The following is a 15,479-nucleotide window of genomic DNA, read 5'->3' as shown; positions in this document are numbered from 1 at the left end:
GGAAGCTATGAAAGATAATTTTGTTTCAAGGACTGTGATGAATTGATTGCACCAATGTATATATTTACAAGTCAAATTGAAGTTTAATTTTCTCCACTATAACCCATCACAAAAAGACAGACCCCCATTCCCATTCACATACACACCGTGAGAGAATTCTGAATCTTCAATAATCTGATCATTTTGTAGATTTCATTCTGTACATTTTCATGGTTGATGAGCCAAAACTCTGTGTCCCCGTGTGTCTCTGCTTGTCGTATTGCATAATCCTAGACATTTCCCCGGCGGGCTCTTGGCCCCCGATCCACTCAGCGCTGGTGAGTTGTCACGACTCATCCTGCCAGTCGACATAAATAAGAAGAGGAAGGTTGCAAAGGCTAAAACCAATATGTTAAAAGTATGAAGGCGTACAGAAAAATAAGAGTGGCGCACAGACGTAAAAAAGACGTCTAGGAATGGTGGTTGGGGGGGTGGATTTGGTTGGTTTCATGACGTTTTTTTTTTTTCCCCAACCCTTTCCAAGTGATTTCCGGACAACTTAGCATCAGATAAATATTGTATCCCATGGCATTGGTAGACCGGCACTGTCGTATGGTCCTGGTCAGCCAATGAAAATAGGCGGATTACACGGCGGAACAAGTTGGTATTGATTTAACGTTAGCAGAGAATTTAAGCTTGTATACTGTATCTCCACTTCCATCGATCGCAGAACAGAGTGTGCAATGGCCGAAGCCGAAGAACATGACATAATGACACCGCTACTGGTCATGTGACTGGTGTTGTACCAGCTGAAATCCAATTAATTCAATAACACAGGATTTTGGGGTTTACGCTCTCGACACATGATGGCCCTGCGTGTTGTCCCGGTGGCGGGCGTACCCAAACGAAAATAGGTTGCACCGGTTAAACACCGGCAATGCAATTTTTTTAAAGACAGATTACATCTAAAATAGGAAGGCATGTCAGAAATTTTGAACGTGTCTGACGGACCACATGAATTTCGTCCTGTCTCGTCACCGAAAATTCAAGTTCGTCACATCATGTTTTCGTCATCAAAGAGCCACGTTTAGCTTGTCATTGTCTCGTTACCGTTGCGAAAAAAAGGGGCGTTAACAAAATATTTTCGGCATCGTTGATGAAAACAACACTGGTTTGAGGTTAGGAATTGTGTGCAATTAAGATACTACTATTACTACTGCATTAGCATACAAAAAAACATTCAACCTCTGTGGGAACTGAGGGCCGTTGTAAACTAAGGACCCTTTGTAAATAAAGAACAGCATTTTTAAGTTTGTTAAACAACCATTCTGAGCTGCCGAATAGTCTGCCGGCTTATCGGGTAGCCAACAAAACTGCACATACTGGTAAAAAGCAAATGGCGTGAGTTCACGACCAAGATCAAGTCCAAGAGCAAGTCTGAACATACATTTATATGTGTGTAAAATGACAACAAGGAACTCACTGACTCAAGTAAGCCGTACCACAACGAATCGAAATCCCACTGAATCAAACCGAACTGAATCATTCCACTTTCAAATCGAACAGTTCTTGAATCATGTTACACGGCGTGTATCGATATATGTATCGAGTTCTTTAATTGGAAAGACGTACACTCCCAGCATTTATATTATTTCTGACGGTGATGTTTACACATTGGGAATCTGAACATTTCAAAGGTTACAACTCATCTCAATAACAACACTTATACTCCAGATAAGATCCAAATGTGAAAGCGATGCTCTCCAGGCAGGTGGGGAAAAGTGGAAACTGGTGCACGCTTAGCTCCTTTGAGAAGGGTGTGTAAAATGCTGTGCAAAATGCCTAGAGGCACCAGCCCTCCTCCTTACCATTCACACAAGCGTCAGCGGTGGCATTTCAGCAAATGGTAAATCACTCCCCATTGGAGACAGATATTTGTAATCAGATCAGCATCTACTTGGGGGGGTGGGGGAGACATGGAGGCTTCAAGGACCATTTGAAGAATATAAAGAAGGTTTAAGTGGCAAGAGAAGAAATTGCTCACTTGATAAGTCGGGAAAGAGGCTTTTTTTTCCTCTTTTCCACTGACGCTTTGATTTTATGGCCAAGTGAAAGTAAGGAACGGGCTTCTTTTATTCAAAAAAAAAAAAAAAAAAAAGGAAATCCAGACTTCTAAAGCCCTTACTTTGGCTTCAAAGCACTGCAGGATTTTACAGCTGGGGCACTTTTTAGGTACTCATAAAAGGAAAGGAAGCAGGAAGCTTTGCAAGTGTGGCGCTGACACTGTCACCTTGTCTTGTTGTAGCCACGATCATACCTAAGTTACTGTATTTGGTCGAATTGTTATTGGTCCGTTGTCTTTCCCACTTGTCCTCATTAGGGTGAGCAGATAAATGGAGTTTGCAGGCGCTCTATTTGTTTGTGTGGGTTTTCTCCTGGTACTTTGAATTCCTCACGTATTCCAAAATCATGCATGTTCAAGCCCATATCCTACTGAACTTTTGAGAAGGTAGCGAAGCAGGTAAAATAATAATTTCAGGGTTCATTCAAGGTTGCAAACGACCGCTAGACTTTTGCCCGCATGTTTCTTGACACAAGCTTGAACAAAAACTGACATGAACGTGGATTGACTAACATTCACCAAGAGTCGCTAGTGTTCCCCCCTCAGAGGGATAGCGGCTTTAATGAAAGACTCCCAACGGACAGACTGCAGTTGGTGATCCGGGTGTGAGCGGTTGTTGGTTTGTATGTGCCCTGTGATCGACTAGTGAGTAGTCCAGTGACAGAGTTCTAGCACAAAAAGATAATGACGGCCGATAATAGTTGAAACTGTAACTATACCACATCCTGTGATTCCAAAACAGTTTAATCTCATATCAAACACATTTTACAACACAACCCACAAATATAAATGGCTCACAGATGACTTCATTTTGCAATGAAGATAAGGAAGCGTGCATGTGTATATACATGCATCAAAAAGTCTCCACTTACAACCCAGGTAAAACGTGGCTCCTCTGCAGCATACAAAACTCATCAGTGTCGTCGCTTCAATATACTTTCTTGATACTACTTTTTATATAGAAATGCCTTTTGCGCCATCGTGGGGCATCTTAAAGCGTTAGAGAAAGAGTACAAAAACGTGACTTTTTCAGAAAATAAAAGAGGATAGAAGGAAAGCGTAAAAATAGGTGCATTTGTGAATAGCAAACTATGCGGGGGATTGATTGCTGTATACGTTGAGCATAAATGTATGCCAACTTTCATGTGATTCATAAACCCACTGTCGCACCTGCACCTTGTCCCAATTTGTCACCACGAAAAGGCAGTCTCCTTGCCCATCAAACTGTGCACCCCAGCACCTCCATTTCCCAGCTCCGTTGCTCAAGCCCTCCAAAAATAGACTTCTCCTGCATTGCACCAACAACGTGCCACTGTTGCTGTCGAGACGCTCAGCCTGACTTCTCTCCCCTTGTGTCAGCTGACTCGTCATAGCCTTAATCACCGCGTTGTATGGATTGACTGTCAATGTGAGCTTGATTAATAATTCCACCGAGGGATGGTATGGCCCACTAGAACCTGTGATAGAGTAATTACTAAAGGCCCGTGGGGAAAAAAAAAATACGTCCACTGTTGGTCTCAAAGAGGAAAGATGAATTGGAATCAATTATTCATCATGCTTATATGGCAACCAAGAAGTGATGTTGATGGCACACCAGCCTGTAATATTGACACTATTATCTTGCAATTCCAGTACAACCCTGGAAAGTTTTTTTTTTTTTTTTTGGTCTATTATACAGGCGGACCAGCCAGGACACAACTTATGTAGTTTGCATCGGCGCTAACCTTAGACTATGATATATAACATGTTGTTATAGAATAGATAAATAATGTACATTTATTGGTTTGACTTCATTGGCTTTAATTTTTCTTATTGTGCTTCATAAGTATGTGATGATTAAAAACATGAAGCAGCAAAAACCACAAATCCCCCTGAATACTCATCTCGACATCAGTACAGAGTATCCAAGCTACGACAGATTTTGTGCAAAAGAAATGAATCACACAGCTTTTTGTGTCCTGTTTTTTTTTCCCACTGCCCTGAATTCCGTTCAAGGGCATGAATTATGAAGGCGGAAAGAACAGCACACGGGAAGTTGGGAAGCATTGAATGTACATGGGGCGGACTTGTGTGACATTAAACTGTTAAAGTAATTACGGGTTAGGAGGATCTTTGCGGGATATAAAATTATCTTCCAGGCAAAAAAGGGCTGCACTTAATTTTCTGCCTACAAAGTGCAGAAGAAAAACCACCAGACTGAGCGGCACACGCCCTTCCAAACCGACCCCCAAAATCATCCACACCAGTGGTCAAGAATATTAGTGAACCGACTCGGACACCTCACTGTTTTTTTTCATGGGTTGGTTATGTGGCAGTTCCATTGAGTGCATCAAACATAATGAGACATCAATACATTGTGGACCCCTGGAATGGATCTTGGCTGAGAGGCATGCTCCAGAGTGGCCTGCAGCCCGGTACTTCTCTATGGGCACCACTGATGTAGCATGTAAACATAGCGGACATCAAAAAAGTAGTGGCTTATAGTCCAGAAAGTACGAACATTTCTATAGAATTGAGGATGACCTTAATATTCAGGCTTGGAGTGAAGTATCTGTGTGCTGTTACCAACGTTTATTTGCTAACACAGTTTGGATGGTATGATGACTTTTTCCACGATGCTATTTTATGCATATACTTATTTTAAACACTCACCTACTTTCGTTGACTGAGAAAAATTATTATTATATCAAATTATTCTGTGCATTAACAAGGGCTATTTTACTTGCTGAATGCAGGAGGCAACATACAGCTTTTGCTTACTCGTGTATTGCACAGTTGTGTCAGACACTTGTTTCTGTTTTATTTTGGACTCAAATTTTCTATTGCAGATTTACTCTTGTGCCTTTATATATATTATATGAATCAAAAGTATTAGTGGTATTGGTTTCTTTGTAGTGGTTTTGGTGATTGATCAAGAGAGTGGCAGTACTCGCACTGGTGTCGGTCTGAAAAAAAAGTGGTATTGAACATCGTTAGTGTTTAGTATCCGCAAATGTTTCGGATCTGCTTCAACCCGTGCAAAGGCCTGTCAAGTTGATCAATTTTGTCTCAAGTGAACTGGAAAAATGAATTCCACAATTATTAAAAAAAAACGCGTCTCTTCAAGCAAACATTCAATTAGGGGAATAGAACCACAGTAGATTAAATCTAAATGAATTAGCTTTTCGAGTAACACTCATGAAGCGGTCTGCCATCAGTATTGCTGTTGGCCTTTGTCTGTGCAGATGCAGCAGAGTGTTGTGGGTTTTGTGTCTTGATAGGCTGTGACAGCAGCGACTGAGGGGCACGCAGCAGCGACCCGGCCACCCCTCTGCGTCTGTGCATGTGTGCATGCGTGCGTGTCTATGCCATCATGGCTCCTCTGACATTTAAAAGTCAAACTTTCACCTCCTTTTCATTCACACGTCGCCGTCACCCAAATGCAACGCAGCTGTCAGTCCCTCGGGACACCCGGCAGATCAGGAAACAAATGGAAAGCTGGTCCTCGACATCGGCAAGGAAAATAATTAAAAAGGCATTAGCGCCAAATACTGTACTGGGAAAAATGTATCTCACTTATCAATGTTTGTCAAAGGAGCTGGCATGAATAATTCTTCATAATGGCTCACGCTTCAACACGATGACATTGCAGTGAGAAAAGCATGACCCTAACACCACAATAACCATATAATACTCAGCTTCTGTTGCAACAATTTTTTTTGCATTAGATTGAATGCTAAATGAATGTTGCGGCCGCTGAGTGTACACTACATAATGCAAAGCACTTAAGAGTATGCACCTCCTGCGGCCATGTGTTAATATTTTAGAGGGACCCTCCCTGCTGCCGGTGTGTAACAGCTCCAGGTGCGCCGCTCAGTATGTGAGCCTCCCCAATGACGTCATCAGAGCAGGGCACACACAAATAGAGAGCTTCCCTGCAGAGATCAACAAAGTGTCATGTTACGGCTATTATTGTTTGCCCGGGTAAAACGACAAGGCCAAGCCGGCAGCACCTGCTGCAACAAAGAGCACCTAAGCGCTATTTACTTGTACTCTCATTATTATCGACTGACTGATGGATTGATTCGACTTGTTGTTTTGGACACACATTGGACTCAACTCAACTTTAATTTTAATAACAACTGCAGCTGTAACAAAATACTATACATGAGCTCGAAAATAAAATAGAAACTTGAATCAACAAAATGAATCATAAAAGCAAAATAATGAATTTGATTTTTTTTTAAATTGCAATATAAAGGAGTTGCCACCACATTGACACATGGTAAACAGGAGGCCAAGTATAGTGTCAAGTTGTTCAAGAGGCGCACCACATCAATTTCAGTCCACTATCTCCCCCATAATTCACCTGGGTTGCTAAAATGATGTCCAAAAGCTTTTCGAGTTTATGTATATTTTTAGTTGGTATATGAATAACTTTTAGCTTGACTACATTTACATTCAGTCAGTAAACCTTATATAACCCGAATCTTGGCAGTATTCGGTTTCCTTTGTTACTTTTCTCAAACATTTCATTCAATTTTCAATGTTCAGAGAGTTTGAATTGACTATGATTGGCGTCTTTCTCATGATATGGAAGTATGTCTCCTATTAAATGGGTCAGAAAAGACACGAAGCAAGAAGCACTGACTCTTTTCATGAACCAGCTCTTCTCTGCTTGCGGACATTTTACTGCTATTAACTCTAGGATGGCCGAGTGGTCTAAGGCGCCGCGTTCAGGACCCAGTCTCCCCAGGAGGCCTGGGTTCGAATCTCGAATTTCCCCATTGTGGGACTAATAAAGGGCAAATTATTATTATTATAAATTATTATTATTAGCTCAAACATGCACCTGAAATCTCCTGTCGCCATTCGTGTTAATGTCAATGAATGATGTTAGAATAGATTTGCATCTTACGCTTTTCCAAACAAGCACACAACATTCCAACAAATGAAAAATGACAAATAACTATTTAAAAAAAAAAATCATGTCCAGAGCATTAAACTCAAATTAACGGCTGACCTGTCGACTACAAGAAATGACGAAGCAAGTAGAATGCAGACAGACACTCCTTAGCATTGTTGCTTCAACTATGAGGTGTCAGCACAAAAACATCCCACCCAAACCCTACACAACTGGGCCTTGCAAAGTGACCACACTCTGCAAATAACACAAGGAGAGAGCCACTGAAAGTGAACGTGTGCGGGGAGCATCGTTACATAACGTTGGCGAGCGAGCGGCATGGGAGCAGGCAGAGGGGAGCTCCCGGGCTTCTCTGCAAGTCGCAGTATGACGCATTGGCCAGGCGCGAGCACACACACACGCACACACATAGGCACACTCACGCGCGCACGGCAGCACGTGTACACATTGATGTGGAAGCCTGGCCACTCCCACAATTTCCTCACGGTGCGGCGATGCACATCAACGTGTCCCTGTCCATTCATGCCATGAATCATTCAAAACGTGTGCGCTATCGTTATAGATTTACATCCATATGTCTTATTAAACAAGGAGGGATTGAGGGAGTGGGTGGTCTTATTGCAGTGTGTGTGGGTTCAATCTAGAGTCGTACCTTTAACGTTGAATGCCAGACTTGTGTCACATGACTTGACTTGAGTCAGGCTTAAGACTTGCTTGCCAAAACCTTGGAAACGACTTGACTTGAGATTTGGTATGCAAGTAACTCGACGTGGTTTAGACGGGAAATACATGACATGAGAAGCCATCTTGTTTATAGTTAGTTTGCATTTTAACACAGTTTGCCTTTCTAGGAAGGAAAGCAAAAAGAAAGCAAAGAGAGGGTTTTGTTTGCTAGTCGACTAATCATCAACGGTAGTTGCGATTAGCCAACTAATTGAATCATATGTAAATCACGGCATATTGCACCAGCAAGCACATGATCTTATAATAATCATCATTAATAATGAAGATGTCTAGAAATGTGGGATCAAAATAAATTGAAGGTGATACTGTGGCTTTAAATTGTTCTGCTGTAAATATTTAGTGCAGTTTAAAATGGGAGTTGTACTGATACAACGAAACTATCTAAAAATACAAAAAGAACGACTTGAAATACACAGTGATTGATTTTCCATTTTTACACAAACTGAGATTATTTCTGTTCACACTTGTTTGTCAAACCGATTTAAAATTGAACAACCAAATTTCTTGACCAAGGTCGACAGGTTTGCTTTTACACTTGTAAAGTAGCAAGTAAAAAATGTTTGAATGCAATGCAGGACAGATTATTATCAGATATTCCTTATTTTGCGACTTGAATGCCATTTCAGAAAGTTCAAATGTCCTAAATTACTTGATTCTATCAATTCTATTATTCTATCGTTTCCTATGGGAAAATATTCTAAATACAAAAAAATAGGAGGTGACTGCATCCCGGAACAGATTACGACAAGTTCCACAAGTATTTTTATTATGTTAAGCAGCTTGGCGTGGAGGGGGAAATGAAATGATGTCTTCCAGAAATACATGCAATTATGATACTAAAATATAAAAACATGACAAATGTGGAGCCTCGGCTGAGATGAAGCCCTGCATTCATCACAGATGTATTTAAGTGTTGATCGTTTGTTTACACACTCTTTTTCCAGCAACGTCTCCACACACTACAAATCGTATCTCCTGGAATCCGTGTCTCTTTTGCAAGCTATTTTTACTTTTGAAAGACGGTTGTGTTGCACACATAGCAACCCTGGAACGAGGCGGGATCGATTGATGAGCTAAGAGGAAGGAAAAAAAACAAAAAAAAAACGCTGCATTCCTCCCCACCTGGGAGCACAGCCGTGGGCCGCCGCAGAAGACAACGCGGCACAATCAATATCCCGCAAGTTAATGAGACAGAGCCGTAACCTCAAAATCTGATTAGATAAACAGATTAGCAGCCAACCACAACACAGCCAGCGGGCAAAAAGACGCACACCACTCCTGAGGCGAGGGAGTCAACCCCTTGTTTTCATATTTCTGACTTGTGTTTTTCATCTTATTACCATATTTCGTCATTTAGTAGCGCGAACTCTAGACAAAATAAGCATCGCTCCAAATACAGTGGATGTCTTCCTTATTATTTTGCGGCATTTTCCCATAACAGTCCTTTGATTTAATTCAAACATGACAATTGATAAGGGCTGAAAATTAATCAAATTCAAATTGACATCACAACATAGCAGAATGCAGTTTTAAAATTGGAAAGATTCCAATTTGGGGGCTGGGAAACTCATTTTGATCGGTTGGTAGGATTTTTTTTTTTTTTTTATACAGCATTGTTTATTTATTTATCTATTTACTGCGTATAGTGTCTAAATGTGTTCAATGCTCAAGAAGTGCAGTCCACAAAGTTTACATACCACTGTAACACAAAACAACAATGAACAATCATAGATTCGCCCGCTACTGCAGGAGTTGGCAAAAGGTTCCCCGACAGTGGTAAAGGAGTGGCAAATGGATGTCAATCTTCATGATACTGTCCCAAATAGTTGCGTCGGTCTTTCGCAAAAACGTTCCCAAACTGTTGCATGTTGTCTCGCTTAAGTCGCTAAATGTCGTTAATGACAGCGACAACCTGATTTTCGCCAACATCTGGCAGGAAAGTTGACAAATCCTACTTTGGCTATACCTTCACAAGTATTCGTTGCACATTGAGATACGGGCTTTATGTACAATAAATGTATTATTTCTTGTCATACAGATAAAGTTATTGCTTGTATTTTTTTAACATAAAATATGGGATGAGGATTTAAAAATTCAGATTAAAGTGCAGGAATCAACATTCAATTATTTTTCAAAATCATTCAGCCCTACATTAGATGCAAACTTGAACATACCCATTTAGTATTATTCCAAAAATCATCTGCATTTGTGTGTATAAATACGCTTGGCCACTATCGGAGAAAACTCCAGTGAAGAACTCTTGTGATGCTGGTATTTCTAATGTGCCACCTTATGTAATATTTTTTGATCAATATTCAACAGACAGAATCATCCAAATGAGGCAAGTGACTGCATGCTTTACCTTTAACGACACCTCATGCTCACTTCAGCAACTTACCTATAAAAAGAAGAGAAGAAGGGAAGAAGGGATGGAATGAGAGGGGGGAAAAAAGCAAGAGAGGTTAATCCATCGACTCCAGTCAAGTGTAATTTGTGCTGAAACAAGCGTCAGAGTACATTTTAGATGACAGGAGCTAGGCCTTGACGTCCTCTGCCTAATGGACACCACACACACACACGCGCACACACACTAATAGGGAGTCCATATCAATTTACTGCAGTGGTGCGAAAAAAAGAGTAAAAAAATCTTTAACTTTTTGATTTTATGAAAGTGCACAAGCTTACGGCTGATGCACATTGGAAAACACCATAGAGGAGCTAACAAAACTTGCACCTATGTTATGGTAATTAGAAACATCTAAACAACTTAGATTTGAACACAAGCAGTCGCAACACAAGCAGTAACAACATGAGGCCTTGGTGTTTCATCTTTGCGTAGTATGTCTTTGCGTTATACTGTCCCCTGGTGGCCAAAGGTGCACAAACCCAAAAGAGTAGAACAATGCCCATTGAATTATCAAACAGTTTAATTATTTATATTTTCCTGAAGTATGGTGTTACGGTGTATTTGTATAAGTAAAATACTGGCCAGTGCCATTTTTCTTAATAAAAATCTTAATAAATCTTGTTGGAGTTCTTTTTTTTTTTGTGAGGCCGGTACAGAATAATGGCATTTTAATTCATTTCAAAGAGGAAATATTATTTCATATGAATGTTTTGAGTATTCATGGTATGAACCCAAGGACATACTCTTCTCATTCATGTCTCACACGATACTACAAAATTAAAATCATACCAAGACTGATCATTTGCCACAAAGAATATATATATTTGGCATTAATGTCACCCACATTAGGATCTTAGTGGATTAGTTTCCGAACGTCAAAAAATAAATACACATTTAGTAATATAATGGTTAAAATACCGGTCCCACTATTTAATTTGCATCATTTTTATATGGGTGGGGGGCACGGTGGATGACTGGTTAGCACGATGGCCACACAGCGCAGCGGTGGAGGGTGCAATTCCGGCTCCGGCCTTCCTGCGTGGCCTTTGCATGTTCTCCCCATGTCCGTGTGGGTTTGGGATGCACAATTTTGAAGAAAAAAAAAACTAATTGCGATTATTCAGACCAATATTGTGATTATGATTCGATTTGCGCTTTTTTGTATTTTACACGTTAAAATGCATTAAAATGCTACTGTTTGTAAAATACGTATTAATGACAAGAGCCAATCAGTATGTAAGTCAAGGCTGTAGCGCTGTCTGTCTTTATTTTGCACTTCCGTGAGTCGCTGCCACTCAGTACGGCAAGCGAGACGGACAAAAACAATCGCGGACAGTGAACAAATCTCACAATACATTACACTGGTATCCGTTTCTGCTTCGACTTTCTTTATTTTATACACTCTTTAACTTTTCCTTTACACTTGTCTCTCATTTCCTCGCTCGCCACAGCAGCATATCCGCTCATCTCCTCCACTGCAATCTTCCTCACGCATGCACGCGCAAATCCACACGTCACACACAAGCTTGTCACAATGCTCGCAAAATTACTAGTTTCAGACAAAGAATTTGATCAATATCATAATACATTTTTTTTCAAAACGTGACTGCTACTGTTAACGATCTTAGCTTAGCACGTGAATGACCGCTAGTTGTTGCCGCCCCTTCATCTGTTTATTTCGAATCTGTTTGACAGGCTTCATACTCAAATCGGTGGTGCTGTTTTCAAGGTTGAAATACGTTGGTCGTGTTGCTTTTTTTTTTTTTTTTTTTGATGCGGTTCATTTTTGTTGAATCGGCCGTAGGTCCAAATAAAGACATACCGCCCGTCTATAGCGCGAGCATCTCCCTTTCCTCGTCCACGGCGGCAGAAGTTACTTCCATTACATCCACTTCGGTACACGGCAATCACAGAAAAAAATAGAGGTGCACGCGTAGTGTGTTATTGTCTGACTGCGCTGACTGTTGGCACCCGAGCGCAGACTAACGCATGTTAGCCAACAACACTGATTGGCCAGCGCTATTAAGACGCGAGCATCGACAATTCTGGTTGGCTAATTCGTCTGACAATCAAACGCCAAAGGTTGGGGGAGAGAGGAAAAAAATAAAAAACCTCACTGTCTTGCGAATAGGTAATCGCACTACGTCAAACCTCGATGTTGATTCGATTTATCATGCAGCCCTAGTGTGGGTTTCTTCCGGGCACTTCGGTTCTCTCCCACATTCCAAAAACATGCATGGCCGGTTGATTGGACACACTACATTGGTCCTAGTTATGAGTGTGAGTGCGGATGGTTGTTCGTCTCTGTGTGCCCTGCGATTGGCTCGCAACCAGTACCTTGCCTACCGCCCTAAGACAGCTGGGATAGTTTCCAGCACGCCCGCAATCCTCGTGAGGAAAAGCGGTTCATATAATGGATGGATGTTTTTATATGAAATCCTGCGCCTTAAGTGCACAGCAGACGACAAAACGAGCGACAATAAGGCAGTTGGCAGGATGAATAGATACAATTGCTGCATGACTTCAGCACTAGTGGGCAGTGAGGCTTGGAAATTAAAATTGAACTAAATGGATGCATGGCTGATTTTCACTTGATGTATATAAGAAACACAATACACACCGCCAACCTGTAAGAGTGTTTAATGGTTGCTATGGTACATATGCTAATGTAGAAATAATGGCTTGTATGTAGTATAGTCGGGGAATGCATACTGTACATTTTTGTACGTAATGACTCAATTTGCAACTACAATGCAATTTGCAAGTATGGCCAGACTTCATGGTCATTTATCTGTGCATGTTGTGGAGGATTTCTGCTATATACAATGACTTACAATGATTTATTTTTAACAGGATACATTTCAGCGTGTTTCTTTTATTTATTTTTTTTAGATCTGAATGCCCAAAGATGCACCAAAGCATGACAATCTTCAAGGGTTGGAACATGTAAAGTTTCAGGATGAGTACTATAAAGTCATGGATTTTAAATGTTGAGAATAAATGTTTGTAAACAATTACATGCATGTTAGCTACACCTAGACAAAACCTGACTCTTGTTGCTTTTTGACTGCTTATGGTACGAGACCTGTACGTGCACGTCGAGTGCACCGGCTAATAGGACAAGCCACTCCAGTCGCATAATCCTAATGAGGTCCGTTACCATGGCGATGGGATACTTGGCCGGGGGATTTATGGCATCAAACAGTCGTCACCTTCAAAGCGTACCGTCGTAAGTGAAGGGCGACAGCTTGCGCCTGGCAAGACAGCTGCGGGAAACAGGTGTGTGCTCCTCGGTACGCCGTGAGTGCCATAACGATGCCTTTTAATCACTTGCCTGAGAGACGAGTGCGTGTGCACACTGTCCGAGTGTGAATACTCATGTATATGATTGTACCCGGTTATGTTGCTTTTTATGCAGTGGATCAAATTCTCGCCCTCATGGAGGGAACTTGGAAGTAATTAAGTATGAATACGTTGTTATGGGAAGTACATTTTTCAGAACTTGAGCATTGAGACTTTTGCTATCAACATTTTGAATGTGAAATCTGTACTTCTGACTCAAGTTGAAATTACCTTTTTTTTTTTTTTTTGATGATGGCGCAGGGTAAAAATCCCCCACGTAGAACAAACCATATTGGTTGAAAGTGGTAGAAACATGTGATTTGATAGCATTTTTTGTCAGGTTTAAAAGGTCCTGACGCCTTCATTAGACTGAATTAAATGCAGAGAACCAGAGGAATAACCAGGGAAGGTTTTGTCTTTTCTCCATCGCGATGGGAGGAGAAGCCAGGAAGTGAAGTAGACGTCTTGCCAGTTCACTCTCCCGCACTCTCACTGACTTCTTCGCCCATCCCTCTGGACTTTATTCAGAGAAAAACGAAACCTATGGAAAGTGAAACTTAAAACAAGCGTGTGGGTGTGCGCATGTGTGCTGAAGCAATGATGTGCGTGTCCGTGAGTGTGTGTGTAATTATCATTGATACAAATAGTGTATAAAAAACATGATTAAAAATACACAAACTATTTACATACTCTCACATTTTTACAAAGCAAATGTTAGCTTTAAATAAAATATAGCGTAGCCCCACATGCTTCACTTGTATCACGTTTTTTTCCGCCTTCTCATTATGAGTGAAGCTAAGACTTTGTTTTTACGCCTTTATGCCCACACCAGCGGGGGAAAGGCATCAGGCGCTAGCTTAGCAACCAGTGACAATAATTGACATGATTTCACAGGCCGCCGTTGTCCTACAGTATATATAGGAAAATCTACTTTACTTCAGCAACACCTGTATTTGAGGAGAATAAGTCCAAATTTGACTCATTTATTATCACTTTATAACATTTTGATCACATAAAACTGAGCCAAGACTTGCAATTTCCCTCTCTGTTATTATTATGAGTATTATGCAAGTTAATAGAGACAATATTGATTGTGTGCAGTGACTTTTTTTTCATTATTTTTTTGGTGCCAAGTTGCTCCTAAAACGGATTTTGTCAAGTTTTGTCTTGTTACTTTGCCAAATTGAACCAGTCCTCCTACTTTTACCAGAGCCCTGTTTTACTCATATATCTGCACTTCTACTTAACTACAGAGTACATGCACGTGTATACTTTTGGAATCTCAATCAGTTACATGAAAAATGGTAAAATGCAGTCATAAGGTACAGAAGCAAGGAAGGAAGGCCTCACCTCTAAGCAGAACTCACTTAAGAACTTAAGCTCCAAAACAAATAAAGAGAGCAGACCCAAGCTCTGCTCTAATCGTAGCAGCTTACATTACTTTCCCCACAATTGGGAAGTCACTGTTTGCCGTTTTCCCACCCTTGGCAGACATCCTACGCCCTCTCGAAACACTGCGCAGGCATGTGTGCGCAACAGCAAACAGGCCCTTTTCAAAAGTTATAAAATAACATTACCTTTATATCAAATTGGACAGTCCTGTGTCCAACATTCGATTTGCTGTTATTGCTATAATGTCAGTAAGGACGTGCGGGGTTGGAGGCTACGGATGCGTGGACAAATGGGCCATTTTCATTGGTGCACAAAGTGCCTATTTGTCTGAAAACAAAAAGAAAAATTGTATTTTTTTCCCCATGCGCTTGTTTGTGAACATCTGCTGGGGCCTTATAACGGTAACGATCACACAAATTCCCGAGCTGCCCCTGAATGCATCATTTACTATGGCTGCACGCCAAGGTTATTTTAGTTAATGAAAACTAATAAAAGGAGAAATAAATTGAAAAAACATTTCCGTTAACTAACTAAAAACAAAAATGCTTTGAAGAGAAAGAAAACAAACTCAAACTACATTTTACATTGAC

The 15,479-nt window shown here is 40.8% G+C and overlaps 1 protein-coding gene across 5 annotated transcripts in view; it reads right to left on the bottom strand.

Moving 5' to 3' along the window:
• pde4d (phosphodiesterase 4D, cAMP-specific) overlaps window positions 1–15,479 on the bottom strand; it is a 165,875-nt gene that overhangs the window by 63,193 nt on the left and 87,203 nt on the right. The window contains exon 1 of one of the 5 annotated variants that reach the window (XM_088295251.1): window positions 10,111–10,129. The exons of the other annotated variants lie outside the window; for them this stretch is intronic. The gene's annotated coding sequence lies outside the window, so the exon portion shown is untranslated. Of the gene's footprint in view, window positions 1–10,110; window positions 10,130–15,479 lie in introns of those variants that run through there. 5 annotated transcript variants of the gene reach the window in all.

The sequence above is a fragment of the Idiotropiscis lumnitzeri genome, chromosome 1 (assembly GCF_059441095.1).
Source record: "Idiotropiscis lumnitzeri isolate Australia: NSW breed Sydney's pygmy pipehorse chromosome 1, RoL_Ilum_1.0, whole genome shotgun sequence".
NCBI lineage: Eukaryota > Metazoa > Chordata > Actinopteri > Syngnathiformes > Syngnathidae > Idiotropiscis > Idiotropiscis lumnitzeri.
The sequence above is the reverse complement of the archived record's forward strand: the minus strand, read 5'-3'. Positions and strand labels throughout refer to the sequence as shown.